This window comes from Kogia breviceps, chromosome 8, assembly GCF_026419965.1.
Source record: "Kogia breviceps isolate mKogBre1 chromosome 8, mKogBre1 haplotype 1, whole genome shotgun sequence".
NCBI classification, from domain to species: domain Eukaryota; kingdom Metazoa; phylum Chordata; class Mammalia; order Artiodactyla; family Physeteridae; genus Kogia; species Kogia breviceps.
In genome coordinates this window covers 8,585,458-8,599,668 of record NC_081317.1, presented here as the reverse complement: position 1 = coordinate 8,599,668, position 14,211 = coordinate 8,585,458, and the positions used below count along the sequence as shown (strand labels likewise).

At 47.0% G+C, this 14,211-nt stretch overlaps 1 protein-coding gene across 24 annotated transcripts in view; it reads left to right on the top strand.

The window, feature by feature from the left end:
• Nucleotides 1-14,211, top strand: part of RALGPS1 (Ral GEF with PH domain and SH3 binding motif 1) — a 294,874-nt gene that overhangs the window by 8,419 nt on the left and 272,244 nt on the right. For 4 of the 24 annotated variants that reach the window (XM_067040711.1, XM_067040700.1, XM_059073141.2 and 1 more), the window contains exons 2-3: nucleotides 802-996; nucleotides 10,332-10,410. The exons of 15 other annotated variants lie outside the window; for them this stretch is intronic. The gene's annotated coding sequence lies outside the window, so the exon portion shown is untranslated. Of the gene's footprint in view, nucleotides 1-801; nucleotides 997-10,331; nucleotides 10,411-14,211 lie in introns of those variants that run through there. 5 more of the 24 variants (XM_067040699.1, XM_067040705.1, XM_067040693.1 and 2 more) reach the window with 3 other exon arrangements.

The window sequence follows — 14,211 nt, the reverse complement described above, 5'->3', positions numbered from 1 at the left end:
TCAGTAGCTGCCTGCAGGTCGTGTAAACGTTGCTCATAGACCATGTCCATGGAGAAGCATTTATCTCTGATGAAAACCTCAGCTTCAGGGTCCCCTGTTGAATCTACAGTGTGACTGTGGGGAAGGGGAGCTAACACCTGACTTGGTGCCCAGCACCGGTATTCGGCGATGGTGGCTGGCTGAGAAAAGGCAGTGCCTCTTGTGGTCTGTTAGCAATATGCGTGTTGATCTTAGGGGGCTTCATCATGATGTTAGGGAGCTGAGAGATTATTGGAACCTACATTTTTTTTTTTTTTTTTTTTTGCAGTACACGGGCCTCTCACTGTTGTGGTCTCTTACGTTGTGGAGCACAGGCTCCGGACGCACAGGCTCAGTGGCCGTGGCTCACGGGCCTAGCTGCTCCGCGGCACGTGGGATCTTCCCAGACCGGGGCACGAACCCATGTCCCCTGCATCGGCAGGCGGACTCTCAACCATTGCGCCACTAAGGAAGCCCTGGAACCTACTTTTATCAATATAGCCAGTATACTTGTGGAACAGAGAGAACAGCCTGGTATTATAGGAAGATCACTGGGTATGAAGCCAGAATGCCAAGTGTGTCACTTTGCTCTGACACCTGCTTTCCAAGTAAATAGGAATATCCCCAGTGTGTGTGCATCCTTTCGTTACTGGGAAAGCCCCAGTTTTAAGATCTGAGGTTGCTTTGCGAGGGTTGCGTCAGAGTAAAGAGAGCTCGATGTTATTAAACTATTGTACCAGTCACGAAAGGCAGCCTTATTCCTTGTTCTTCCCTGTCTTCCAGACCTTCCTGCCTGCCAGTCCATCTGTCCATCCGCCGTCCATCCATCCATCTACCCACCCACCCTCGCATCCATCCAGTCCTTGTTCAGGGCCTGCTGAGTGCTATAGCACTGTGCCGAGTGTGGGGCTGCAGTAGAGGAAAAAGACAAGTCTGGTCCTTGCTGTCTTTTGGCTCGCAGTCTAGTAGTAAAGCTAAGTAAGTATAAAAATAAGTACAAAAACCGTAACAAATAAGTGTACGAAAGATTAATTACAGCACTGACAATGGCTGCAAAAGAAGCGTACAAGGTGCTCAGGGGCTGTAAACCAGATGGGTGGTCAGAGACAGCTTCCCAGAGGAAAGAGGAGTTGGAGTTAGCAAGGTGAAGAGGTGGTGACTGCATGTGTCGTGATCCCAGTTGGGGCAAGGGTGTGGTGAATTCACGAAGTCACACGGCTGGGGTGGTCAGAGCCCAGAGCGTGAGGGGGACTCTGCAGCGCTCACGACCTGGTGGTCAGGGCATTGCTTTCTTGACCTGTGCTGGAAACGCCCGACAGAGTCTGTTGTTGCTGACTCTTCTTTTTCAGAACTCCCACCTATCACCAAAAGCATCTGTTACTGAAACATTACCTGCCATGGTTTCCAAGATAGCAGTGGGTCTTATTTTTATTGCTTTGAAGATTGGTTGCTTCCTTTGCTTCTTGGGGTGGAAGAACACCTTGATCTCATTAGTGGTTTCACTCATGAAGTAAACACTTACTGAGCATGTAACTGGGCCTGACACTGCAGTCCTTGCCCTCAGAAGCCCACCAGCCGACAGATGGGAGTAAATAAATGACGATGATGTTGTGTCGGGGCTGGTAAGTAGTAGAAATGCAAGCTCATGGCACCAAGTCAGACTCACAGGATCTCAAAGGTAGATGTTCTATGTCCCAGGTGCAGGGGAACACAGGCAGAGGAAACAGATAACAGGGGTCCAGAAGCAGGAGAGAGCATGCTGTGGCTCAGGTGTGGTGAGCTGTGTGGGGTTGCAGGAAACAGGTCAGAAATGTGGTTTGGGGTCAGTCCTCAGGGGGACTCATGGGCAGTGCTTAGGAGTTCGGATGTTGTTATCCTGTGGCCGGTGGAGATTTGTTCCAGTTGTAGGAGGAGAGAAACCCTTTCAGTTATACTCCTGGTGTAGAGGATGGGTGGTATGGGAGGAGACTGGCATTTGGGAGATGGGTGAGGGAGCCGTGGGGATGGAGAGGAGAAGGTGGGTTCGAGAGAAACCGAGGTAGAGGCCTCTCTCCTTGGAGATTTAGCAGATGGGAGGGAGGGCGGGCAGTGCCAGGGTTTCTCACTTAGTGATGTGAGGTGCCGGACAGTCACAGGATAAGGAACGTGAGAGGAGCGTTGAGTTGGGAGGGGAAGTTGTGAGTTTGGTTTTGGCCATTTTGAGTTTGGGGCGCTGTGGGACAGCACCTGGCATCTGACCTGCTAGCCTGGAGCTCAGAGAGAGGTCTGAGCCAGCAGAACCCTCCGTGGTGTTTGTGGGAGAGAGGCTGCTCATCTGTGTGTTGAAGGGTTTTCACAGGTGGTTCCGATGCCCCCCTGGTCTGGAGAGAGCGCCTTGGTCCTTGGGGAGGTGGGAGCTACTCAGCAAGGTTATGTGCAGGGAGCAGAGGGTCCTGGCTGGACTGCTGGGGGCGTCAGCTTGCGGGGCGGGGCACAGTGGGAGAGTTGGGGAAGAAGCAGGAGGGGTGGTCAGTGAGGAAGGAGTGACCTAGGAAGGTGATGGTGTGGAAATTGGTGGGGGTGGGATCCCCTCCACCTCTCTCCCTGCAGGGCCTCTGCCCCTGCCCCCCGGAAGCTGAGTGCTCTGGTGCCACCCCCAACCCCCTTATTTTCCCTAACAGCGGAGCCATTCCCACATGAGAGAGGTCGTTTTAGTGACCTTTGCTTCCATGTGTGAAAGACTCTGCAGAGGAGGCTCTTCATCCAGCCTCTAAACCCTTCAGCCTCTCTCAGAACCTTCTCGAGAAATCCACCCCTGCCTTCTCTTGCTGGCTCTCCGGACTGAAATCTCTGGCTCCTGAAGCAGGAAAGTTGGGGCCCCATCTGGCATTCTGGGGTTCAGGGTGGGTCTGCAACCTCAGTGGGAAGGGGATGTGTCTAGATCCCAGGAAAGGCAGCTACCAGACGTGTGGGAGGAAGTTCTGAAGGTGAGAAACCCCTGGGCCTGGACCAAAGTGGTGTGGGAGCCTTGTTACTTGGGAGTGCATCCTTGGTCCCCCATGTGTCCTGAGCTTGGATAACAGGGAAGAGCCTGCTGTAGAATTTCCAGAACTTACACGTAAAGTCTTAGAGTTATAAGAGTACCTGAGACCTACTCAGATGGCTGGTGGAGGGAGGGTCCCAAGTTGCCAAAATGGAGTTCCATCCCCCTGGTAGGACAGAATGCCTCAGATCAGCTAACAGAACCTGGGGAAGAGCCTTTAATCTGAGAGAGCCAGTGGGAGACTGATCTATGGTCCAACATGTCTATTGTAAGTATCACCCTGAACCCCAAGACCTAGGAGTGTAGGGTGGAGGCAGGGACCCGCTTGCCACTGACCCAGGTGCTGAAAGCCACAGCTGAGGCGCAGTGAGACAGGATCAAGGATACCTGGAGGGAAGTAGCGGTCCTTAATACCAGGGCCAACCATCCTGGTATGAAGCCACTTGTTCCTCAGGAAAGGAAGAAAAGGGATTAATGTTTGTTGAGTTGAGAAACCCCAATGCTTAGTCAAAGAGAAGGGAACAGATGGATAGATGGGAGTGCATGTACCTTACAGAACATAACATGTTCAACTCTGTGGGATGGAACATAAAGAAATGGTTGAGAGTAGGGGGTCAGACTGAGCTGGGTTCAAATCCCGCCTTTGCCCAAGGGCTTGCTGCCATAGCCAGGGAGGATACTCTTATCGACTGTGTGTCCTTGGATAAGTTATCTAACCTCTTTGGGCCTCAGTTTTCTCACTTGAAACAATACCTGATGATAACAATACCCATCTTAGAGAATTAATGTAAGGACCAAGTGGTATATTCCTATGGGTAAGGTGCTTACCAAAGTATCTGTCACAGAGTGTTGCTTCAGTAAATGACAGTACTAACAGTGACGATGATGGTACCATCATCAGCTGAGGACCTCTGCAGATATCTCCACTGGACTAAACCCCACCCATATAGCAAGTGTGTGAAATAAAGAACTTCAGCAATAACCGGGTCAGCTGTGTGCATGTCACCTACGGGCGGGAGCACTGAGAGGATAAGGATGACGATGGAGCATCACAGGAAAGTTTACATGATGGAAGATGAAAAAGCCCCAGGCCCAGGAACCTTGGTCAGGGGAGTGTTATTGGCTGTGAATAGCCTTAGTCTTTAGTGATGATAGAGATTGTCACCACCTCTTTCACCTCCCTCAGTGTATGGTGGGCACTGGGGGAGGTGGCATGAGAGATTATTTACCTAAGGTCTGTTTGTCAACTCCACAAAGTCTCTTTTTTATGAATAGGCTTATTGCAGAGTAGCCTCATATTAAGTGTTTTGAATTGATAGGATGAAAATCAATGAGTCAATCAATCAGTCAATTTCTGGCTCTTTCCAGGGAAGTCTAAATATAGTAATAGTGACAATACTGTATCTCCAAATGTTGGTGAAGATTTAGTGCAATTTCAATGATACATTGTATAAAACTTGATAAAATAGCGATCTTCATCTGGGAAAATAAATTGGTTAAAAAAAATTTTAAGGCAGTGAAATGGCCTCATTCTTCCAGATTCTGTTTGTTTCAGCGAATGTTTGAGTTGCCTGCTCTGTGTAAAAACAGCACTTGCCCCTTTGTTGGGGGAATATAAAAATGGGTATCTATTGTGATACATATTCTCATATAACCTTTTATCATTCTCTTTATGAGGGAGCCATTTCTGTAGGTTAGGGTAGGAATGACAGAGAACTCAAAATAATGAAGACATAAATACGATTGAAGTTTCTGTCTTATGTGTGAGCAGTCAGGAGGGTAATCAGCTCAGAGTATTGAGCCTACATGGTCAGAGACCCAGGCTCCTTCTGTCTTGTTCCATCGTGAGGTGATCTTGGGGATGGCTTCTAAGACCAAGGTCACTTTATGGCCTGAAATGGCTACTGGAACTCTAGCTTTTGCATCTACATCGCAGCCTTTAAGGGCCACTTTACAGCAATTGCATGTGACACTTCTTGCATCCCATTGGCCTTCTCTTGGTCTTATGGCCACACATGGCAGTAAGGGAAGCTGGGAAATGTAACCTGTATTCAGGGAAGCCATATGTCCATCTAAAAACCAGAAGTTCTATTACTGAAGAAGAAGAGGAGGATGGATATTGGGGACCACCCTCACCATTGCTGGCCCCATTTAACAGATGTGGAGCCTATAAATGGTTGAGCCTTCAAAACTTATTATAAGGCAATAATTTATTAATCCACATGGTGCTTGGGTAAAAGCAGGAAGACAGATGAATGGAAAAGAAGTCAGTTCATTGGTAACTTACCCAGGAGCTAAATTCATGAGATATCAGGAGTTATACAGAAGCACAGGAAGGAATGATTATTATGTTGGGGCATTTGGATTTCAATGCTGAAAAGAATTGATAAGCTTAACCACTACTGCAGTGGATTCTAGGTGAGTTTGAGGTAAAGGACAAAAAAATGGAGTTAAAGGTGGGAAGATGTATATTGAATTCTGTAGTAAGATCTAGGAGAGGCAAGTTACTGGATCAGGTAGTAGAGGGAAGTAGGGAGAACCTTCTTGTCTACTTGGTATCTTTTGGTATGTATAACTCCTGAGTCAGACAAAGGACTTTATTACCAGCATAAGCATCAGTGTGTGTCAGTTTCCTTTCCCCCAAGTCCCATGGAGGTGACACTGTGGGCCCAGATGGATGCTGTGCCTTGTGTCACACCTGAGAAACACAAGCCTGGGGAACCTGCTGCTTTATGGCAGGCAATGAGCAAGGCTGCCCTTTGTCCCTGAGGGAGACATTATCGCATCTCCCAAGGTTGCTCTCTGCAACACAACCCTGTGAAATGGCCTAGGTAAAGGGTGGTCAGGACCTTGCATTCTTGGCATTCCCAACAAGACAGGTTGGAGTGCCAGAGACTGCAGAGGACTGAGTCTCCCAACAGGTGTTGTCAGGATCAAATGGGACAATGCATGGAGACGCGTGTGCAATGGGAAGCTCTTGGTCAACGCTACCCTGTAGGATGGCTGTGGGCTGCGGAAAGGCAGGCCCAGCCATGACTCGGTCAGCTGGTACAGTCTTTCCACCTGGTGTGCCGTGTTTAGACAAGACTGAAGGTGCAGTGGGGAGGTGGAATGGGAGAGAAAGGCTACTCTCAGTTGCTTGTGTTTAGCTTTTGCCTCTTGTACACATTTCATACCCAGTACGTCCCTGGGGCATGTACTCTGCTAGCTCTTGGTAAGTTATTTATAATTCTCTTTTTTTTTAATGTATAATCAAATGAAGTCTGTTTCTTGAGCTTAATATTTGTGGTTTTCTTAATTAAAAGTTGAGTACAGCGAGTCTTTCTTAAGAAATAGGGTATTTTTTGTTTATATGTATATTTAGTAAAATCCTTGACAGTTGGTTCCAAACTAATGAAATTTTAAACCTAGATGATATATAAAAGTATTTTAAAAATGTGGAGCTAAAAGACATTTGAAGATTAGCTCAACTTTCTAGTTTTATACAGGAGGAAATAGGCAAAAGAAGTGAAGACATTAACTAAAGAGTGGTCACCATTGATGAGTGATGGAGATGGTGCTGGACCTTAGCTTTGAATCCACCAGGGTAAATGGAGAGAGGACCAAGGGGAGCCCATCTGTACTATTTTTGGATAAATGTCAGGCCAGGTCTTATCTGTCCTCATTCAAGAATGAACAAATAGAAAAATTAAACTAGAGAGGACCCACTGAAAAGATCCAGCAGTATAAAGGGAAATAAACTAGGGTGCACAATGGAGAAGATCAGGCTTTGGGAAAGAAGTTTCCAAATTTTTACTCAGTAAACTGAAGTAAATTTCAAACAGCATCTTCTTTGTCCTCTCAGAGAAGTTATAGATGCTATGAAAGACGAAATGATGAGTCAACAGACTGAGGTGAAGCAGGAGCTTGTGGACTTAAAGAACATGGGGAAATAAACCACATATGCCAGCATTGAAATTAGTGGCACTGCAGAAATTCAAGGTGTCAGGAGGAGGACAAACTGCCAGTTTCACAAGGGACAGAAAAGCAACAGAGGAGACCACAGATGTGGATGATGGACCAGACCGGAGACCAGAGCAAATCCTCAATTTTCCCGAACCGAAGAAGGACCTGAACCCATAAATTATAAGGGCTCCTCATGAACCAGGCAAAAGTAACAAAATTATCTAACACTTCAGATACCCAGGTGAAGTTTTTTTGTTTTTTGTTTTTGTTTTAATTTCAAGGATAGTGAGAGGATACCATTAGCATTCTGGTAGAAGGAACCTTTAAATCCAAGAAAAAAAAACTAGGCTAGGCTCAGGCTTGTCTACAGCCCAGGTGCCAGAGGCAGTGGAGCAGTACTCATCGAGTTTTGAGGGAAGGGTTGTGACCCAAGAATTTCATACTCAACCAAGTTTTACTTCACATTTGATGGTAACAGAAATTCATTTCAGTCTTACAAGGACACACCTTGAGTGTAGCTTTTGCCACACCCACGCACCATTCCTGGTGGGGGCGTGGGGGGGGTAATCACTGGAAGGCATGCTCCAGTAACTGAGAGATGAGTCAAAATGAAAGCCCATGAACGGACAAGTCAGAGTAAGAAAGGGTTGGCAGTCAGAGTGGAACCATTCAAATATAAAATTATTTCTAAATAATTGTGATTATGATTATAAAATAGAATACAAATGAATTGATTATTAAAAGAAGATATAACATCAAACCATAATTAACAGAAAAAGCAGGAATAAAATTCCTGCTCAAACCAGAGATCATGCATGTGAACAGTCTGTACTCTAAACAACTGTACAAATGCGAGGGATAGAAAGATCTCCAGACTTTTTATATATGTCTGTTTCAAAGTTGGGTTGATAGACCCTTTTATTCTTTCTTTCCTGTCATGAGTCAGGTATTGGGATTGACATAGTCCATAAGCACGTTCTTTTTATCAGTGCGTTAGCCTCTTGTTGGGGTGTTTATGTTGGAAATAGTATTTCATTGCAAGTAGAAATAGTATGTTATTCGGAGTCAGAAGACCTAGGTTCCTGCTCTGATTCACCTTAGTTTTGTGAGCTTGAAAGAAGCACTGATTTCAATCTGCTTTAAAAGTGATCGTAATACTTACTTTGTGATATCTTACTGACCAGGATGGCTAAAATGAAAAAAAACCAAAAAAACCAAAAAACTATATCAATTGCTGGCCAAGATGCCAAGCAGCCAGAATGCTCATACCCTGCTGGTGGGAGTGTAAGTTGGCTTAGCCGCTTTGGAAGACTGTTTGGCATCATCTCCCAAAACTGAACACGTACTCGCCTTATGACCCAGCAATTCTGCTTCTGGACATCAACCCAACAGGAAGGCATGCAAATGTGTTACCAAATGGCCCCGCTCAAGAGTGTTGTAGCAGCACAGCTGTGATAGCCCAGACTGGGAGCAACCCAGTGTCCGTCAGTAGCAGAGCGCACAGACGCAGGGTCGGCCCCCACAGCGGGAAACTGTGATCAGTACGAGTTCATGAACAACCATGAAAAAGGAAAAATCGGGATGAATTTCACAAACATAATGTTCATTCAGGCATGAAAGGTTACGTACTGTATGGCTCCATTCATGTAAAGTTTAGACGGACAGAAGTAATCTCTGCTGCTAGAAACCAGAGTGGTGACCACCCTTGGGAGGCAGGTAAAGATCGAAGGGGGTGCGGGGCTCGTGATGTTCCTCCATCCGGGTGCTGTTACACGGGTATGTTCACTTTGCGGGAATCCTTTGACCTGTGCGCTGGTACTGTGTTATCGTCTGCATTCTTCTGCACATATGCTGTACTTCCATGTAAAGTTTATTTAAAACTCTGTCAAAGGAAGCATAGCAGTCACATTGCTCTCACTAAAATTATTACTGATAATGAGAAGGAAAGTTTTTTGTATTATAGAATAAAATAATTTAACATATTTCATCTTTATCTCTTCCTTCAATTGTTTGCATTTGTTTTGTAATGTATAGAATGTGTCGGTACTTTAGAACATATATTTAATTTACGAATAAATATGTATGTTAGAGGTGCTTGCTTAATGTTTTTTCAGCTGTTTTGGGTGAAGGATCTGAAAGTTTGATGAGCTGTGACTCAAGGTCACAACAAAAGGGGGCAGCCCGAGCCGGGCCTGGCTGCGGGAAGCAGGTGGTGAGCGGGGGGCCTCAGTCGGTTGGGTCGGCGGGCTGTGTTTGGGTTGGTTTCTTGCTGCTGGAGCACGAAGTGTGGGCCAGGGGAGGGTGGGCTGAAGCTGGAGAGGGAGGTAGGGCCTGGCCTCTGAGCACCTTGGGTTCCAGGGGCCTGGGGGGAGGGGCTGCGAGGCAGCTCTGGAAGGGGGTGAGCAGAAGAAAGGAGCCAGCAGAGGTGGCCAGAGAGGCCGAGGAGACGGGAGAAGCACGGGGTCATTGTTTGAGGCTGCTGCTGAGTTTCCAGAAAGAGGGAGTGGTGAACTGTGTTGGAGACTACCGAGAACTCGGCCACTAGCCTGAGCCTCAGCCGTTAGGAGGTCCTGCTGACCCGAAGTCGGGCGGGGTGTTGCTTGGGTGGTGGGGAGGAAGCAGCCTGAAGTTCAAGGGCCGAAGCTCTTTGGAAGACTGGGAAAACTGCGGATGTTCTCAGGCCGAGGGGAGGACGGAGAGAGTGGAGGAGACTGAGGTGAGAGGGGGGTGCCGGCCCTGGGTCTCCGGTGGACGCCTCTTCCTCAGAGGTGGGAGCGGGGGGTCAGGAGAAGACGCGGAAACATTTAGGTTAAAGGAAGGATCCGAAGGAGCCGAAGGCAACTTTTCGCAGTGAAGGAGGTCATGAAGCCGCCCACCTGGCTGTGGGGGGCCAAGGGAGGGGGCGCTTTGGAGGAAGGAAAACAAGCCAGCCCCGGGGCCCTCTGCAGGCACCGGGTACAGGATGCTTGTGTGTGCCAGTGGGTGGCTGAGAGGGTGCCCCCGTGCTGGGTGGGCTGGGTACTGCCTCCCTGGCATGCACTCTGAGGCAGGGGTCCCCAGGCAGACCCTCCCATGCTTACCACAGCATGTATCCAAAGCATGGTGGGAAAGGAGTAGTGACCGAAGAAGTTGAAGTTAATTCCGGTGATTTTAGGACAGGCTGTGCTACCTGATAGGCTAATGATATCACATATTGATCTATGGGGAAGGTTTTTGACATTTCAAAGAACAGATTCAAATCAGATCTTCTAGCACTATAGTTGGTCTGACCTTGCTGTGCCTTGAGAAACAAGTCTTACTGTCTGGAACATCGTGTAAATGGAATTATCCCCCCTACTTTTTACAGCGGCTACTGTTTGGAAAGAGACGTGCTGGGATGGTTTATCCTATTGGCCTGGGATTATGAAGCCCAACATGTGTTCCTGGTAAGTGGGTTCACTGACCCTAGTGACCTGTGCCCTCTTGAGCAGAGAGCCAGGCTGTGGCACCCAGAGGTGCAGCTGGTACGGGTGAGCCGGGTCCTGTTGCAGTCAGAGGAACCTGCTGTCAGCGAGTCTGCAGGGTCGAGGAGGGCACAGGGGCTTTCGGGACATCAGGCATCCTCAGTGAGCCACACGCAGAGGGTGTTTTAAGGGCTTCTTCTCGCCAGATGAATTAAACTCTGGGGTTTTCACCACTGGTTCTTGTATCCAGGGTTTTTTCCTTTCTTTCTCTCTCTGCCCCCTCCTCGTGCAAGAGCACTTGTTGCCACCCTGTTTCGCTGTCATCCTTTTGCTCCTGTTGCTCAGAAGATAAACATTCTGTATCGGCCTCGCAGCAGTTGGGGTGACTTGGGCGACCCCCATTCACTCAACCTCAGTCAGGTCCTTGTACCTCCCCACAAGCCCCTCCCCTCTCTCAGTTCAGCTCCCCTCCTCACTTTTGGCTGTCCTTGCTTCAGACCCTTCATCAGAGAGGGCTGGCTCATTGTGTGAATTACGTTTGGCCCTGGGAGGATGGGTGAAGGAATATGAAGCTATAAGGAATCTTATAAGATTCAAGGAATAAGACTTGATCATCGTCTTCAAGAGACTCTATAATCTACTCATCAACCCCCTGCCTCCCTCTCCCCCATCCCCCACCCCCCGAATTCTTGCTCCCTGAGATTCTCCCCACCTCATCCAGCACCTCTTCCAAGAATGCTTTTCTACACTCCCCAACTCACTGGAGCTCTCCTCCTTTTAAACTGTCCTGACACTTGTTTCAACCCTCTCTCATGGCCCTGGCCATGATCCGCATTGCATTGTGCTTTTTTGATGTCCCCTGTACCTCCTGCCTTAGCTCCTTGACTAGACTTCAAGCTCTTTTAAGGCAGTGTTTGTGTCTTGCTCATTATTGTATTCTGTGCAGTGCCTTGCTCAATGCCTTATACGTAGTAGGCGCTCCATAAATTTTACTAGACTGGAACCAACATGGACTCTCTCATGGCTCTCAGCACCCATCCCCTTTCCAGCCATGGTCCTCAAAGTCTTGCGATACCGTGAGATAATAGGGGAAGAGGCAGCGAGTATTTGCCTAGAAGAATCCTAGGAGATTTTATTCAGGTAGGAGCAGTCACAAAAATGCTAAAAGCTGAAATATTACAATATTTTTCAGATTCTTCTAGTAGGCTTACCCTTCTGTCAACCTACTTTCATAAAGAGGCAGAAGGTAAAGTTTCTGATGCTTTCCTGTCAGGGCTCCAGTCTTCCTTCCTTGATATTGCATGATTAACTACAGTACAAGTAATTCATATAGTGCTTAGAAGAAGCAAGTTCCCCGAAACTTACGTATCAGAGGGATTGGTTCCCCTATGGAGGATGCTGGAAATAACTGTTGGTTTAAAGGTAAGAGCATATGAGAAAACTGAGACTCAGAGATAAGTAATTTCCCTGTGATCACACAGCAAGTAAGTGTCAGAGTTGATATTTGACTCTAGGTCAATCAGGTTCTAGAAATGCAGTTCCTCTCCTCTGTCTGTGCTTTTGAGCCTGATTAGAACTGGATTCCATGAGAGGGGCTGCAGCTGCCCACTTGCTTCCTGTGCCCTCTGAGGGACTGCCCAATCTTGCCGATCCCAGGGGATCTGGGCGGAATTGCTCCCTGTCCATGAAGCTGGGAGAGGACTGCCTCTCCCCCATTATCACTAGGGGACCAAAGGGCAGAGGGTCTCCTCCCCACTTCTCAGCAGGAAGATCACAGTTTGCCACCTCATTTCACTTGGGTCCCCTTGAACAGAGGCTGTCAGGTCGTACAGGGCCTCAGGCTTGTCACTGCCACAGAAGCTCGAGCGGTCTGCCATGAACAGGGGCTGTGTGAACCTGCACCCCTCAGCAGGCAAAGACACATGATGGCTTTGTGGGATCTTAGCTGGAGAAAGAGGGAAGCCAAGCTTCACACTTGGAGCAGTGGCTCCTTTGAGGCAGGATGGAAGGAGAGGATGTGTAAGAACTTTACGAGGAGAGAGCTGCTAGGGGGACGCAATTAAAGGGTACCAGAGGCTTGCTGGAACTAAAAAACATGGCTTTTGAATTTAAAAATCAATTTAAGAACTGAAATTGGTGGTTTGGAAGGTCAAGTAGAAGAAATGCCTCACAACCCAGAACAATAATAAAAAGAAATGGAAATAATGAATTAAAATGTGAGACACTGTCCATGAGGGAAGGCCTTGGAGACCTTATCCAGGGGACCTGCCATGGAGTCATGGAAGTTCCAGAAGGAGAAAAAGGAATAGATGGAGGAGTAATAGGAAAACAAAAAAAAAGTCACCGAATGGAAGACAGGTTTGATTCTTCAGATTAAATGGATCCATTCATCCCACACAAAGCCCAACACTTAGACCTACTTTCTAGTAAAATTCCTAAACTCCAAGAAGAAAGAGAAAAATCTTAAAGTTTTTAGGAAGAAAGAGCAGGTTGTTTTCAAAGGAGAGAGAATTAGGCTCTCATTGGGCCTCCCATATGCAGCCCTGGAATCCGGAAGACGGTGGTCCAGGGTCTCCAGACTGTTGGAGAGAGAGGGCCACAGCCCTTGCTGAGCCAGCCGAGATGTCACTCCTGGTCATTGCAAAAAAAAGACATTTCACACGCGTGAGGACATAAAGCATACGTCATCTGGTAGGTGTGCCTGAGGAAAACACCCAGTGAAGTTCTCTAACCAAAGGACAGTTAGAGCAGAGATTCTGACGTGGGGGCCATGGAGAGTGCAGGAAGCAGTGAGCTGTGGTGCACCCTTTAGTGCACAGAGATTAATCTCATTGGATATTACTACTGTGAGTTAGAATTTTTATTGTGTATTAAGAACTTTTAAAATAGAGGAGAACTGTATGGGAAAACATAACAGGCTGAAAATAAAAATTCTAAACCATCTCTGTAAAACCCAAGGCTTTGGGAGAAAGAATGGGAGAGTGGGGAAATGAGTGTTCCACTTTTAAGAGACTTAAATAAACATAGGGCAAATAAAGCATAAAGGCATTGTTATTTATGTGTATTACAAAAAAGAGAAATAAAGGTTCAATTATGACTTTTGGGAATCAGAAGGTGTATTGGTTAGGAATGGATTTTGTTGCATGTAGTGGATAACCCCGGAATAACGATGGCTTAAACATATAAGGGTTTATATCATTTCATGAAAAAGTAAAGAGGTTGGTGTGGTGGAATCAAAGTCATCACAGAGCCGCCAGGTTCCTTGTATCTCGCTGCTCTTCCAGCCATAGCAGATTGCCGCCTGACTCAAGATGGCTGCTTGAGCTCCAGTCGTCACATCTGCATTCCAGAAGCCAGAAGGAGAAAGGGGAGAAGAAGGGTGTGCCCTTCCCTTTCAGATACTTCTCAGAAGTCTCACACAGCACTAACATTTACATCTCACCGAGTGGAGCTTAGCCACACTGAGCTGCAAGGGAGCATGGAGTGTGCTTAGCTAAAAATAGGAGTTTTCTTGCTGAAGAAGAAAAGGAGAAAGAAAGAAGTTGGAAATCTCTGCCTCAAAAGATCATCACTAGCAGAATGCAAATAAAAACAATAGTTTTCTTTTTTACCTTTTTAAGTGGCAAAATGTTACAAAGATTGATAAAATCCAATGTTAGCAAGTGATTGCAGGAAGTGAGTGCTCCCTTACATTGCTGTTGGGAGTATGAATTGTTCTAACTTTGGGGGAATATAATTGAAAATATTTAATGAGTATTAAATATCCAGATCTGTCAACCCAGC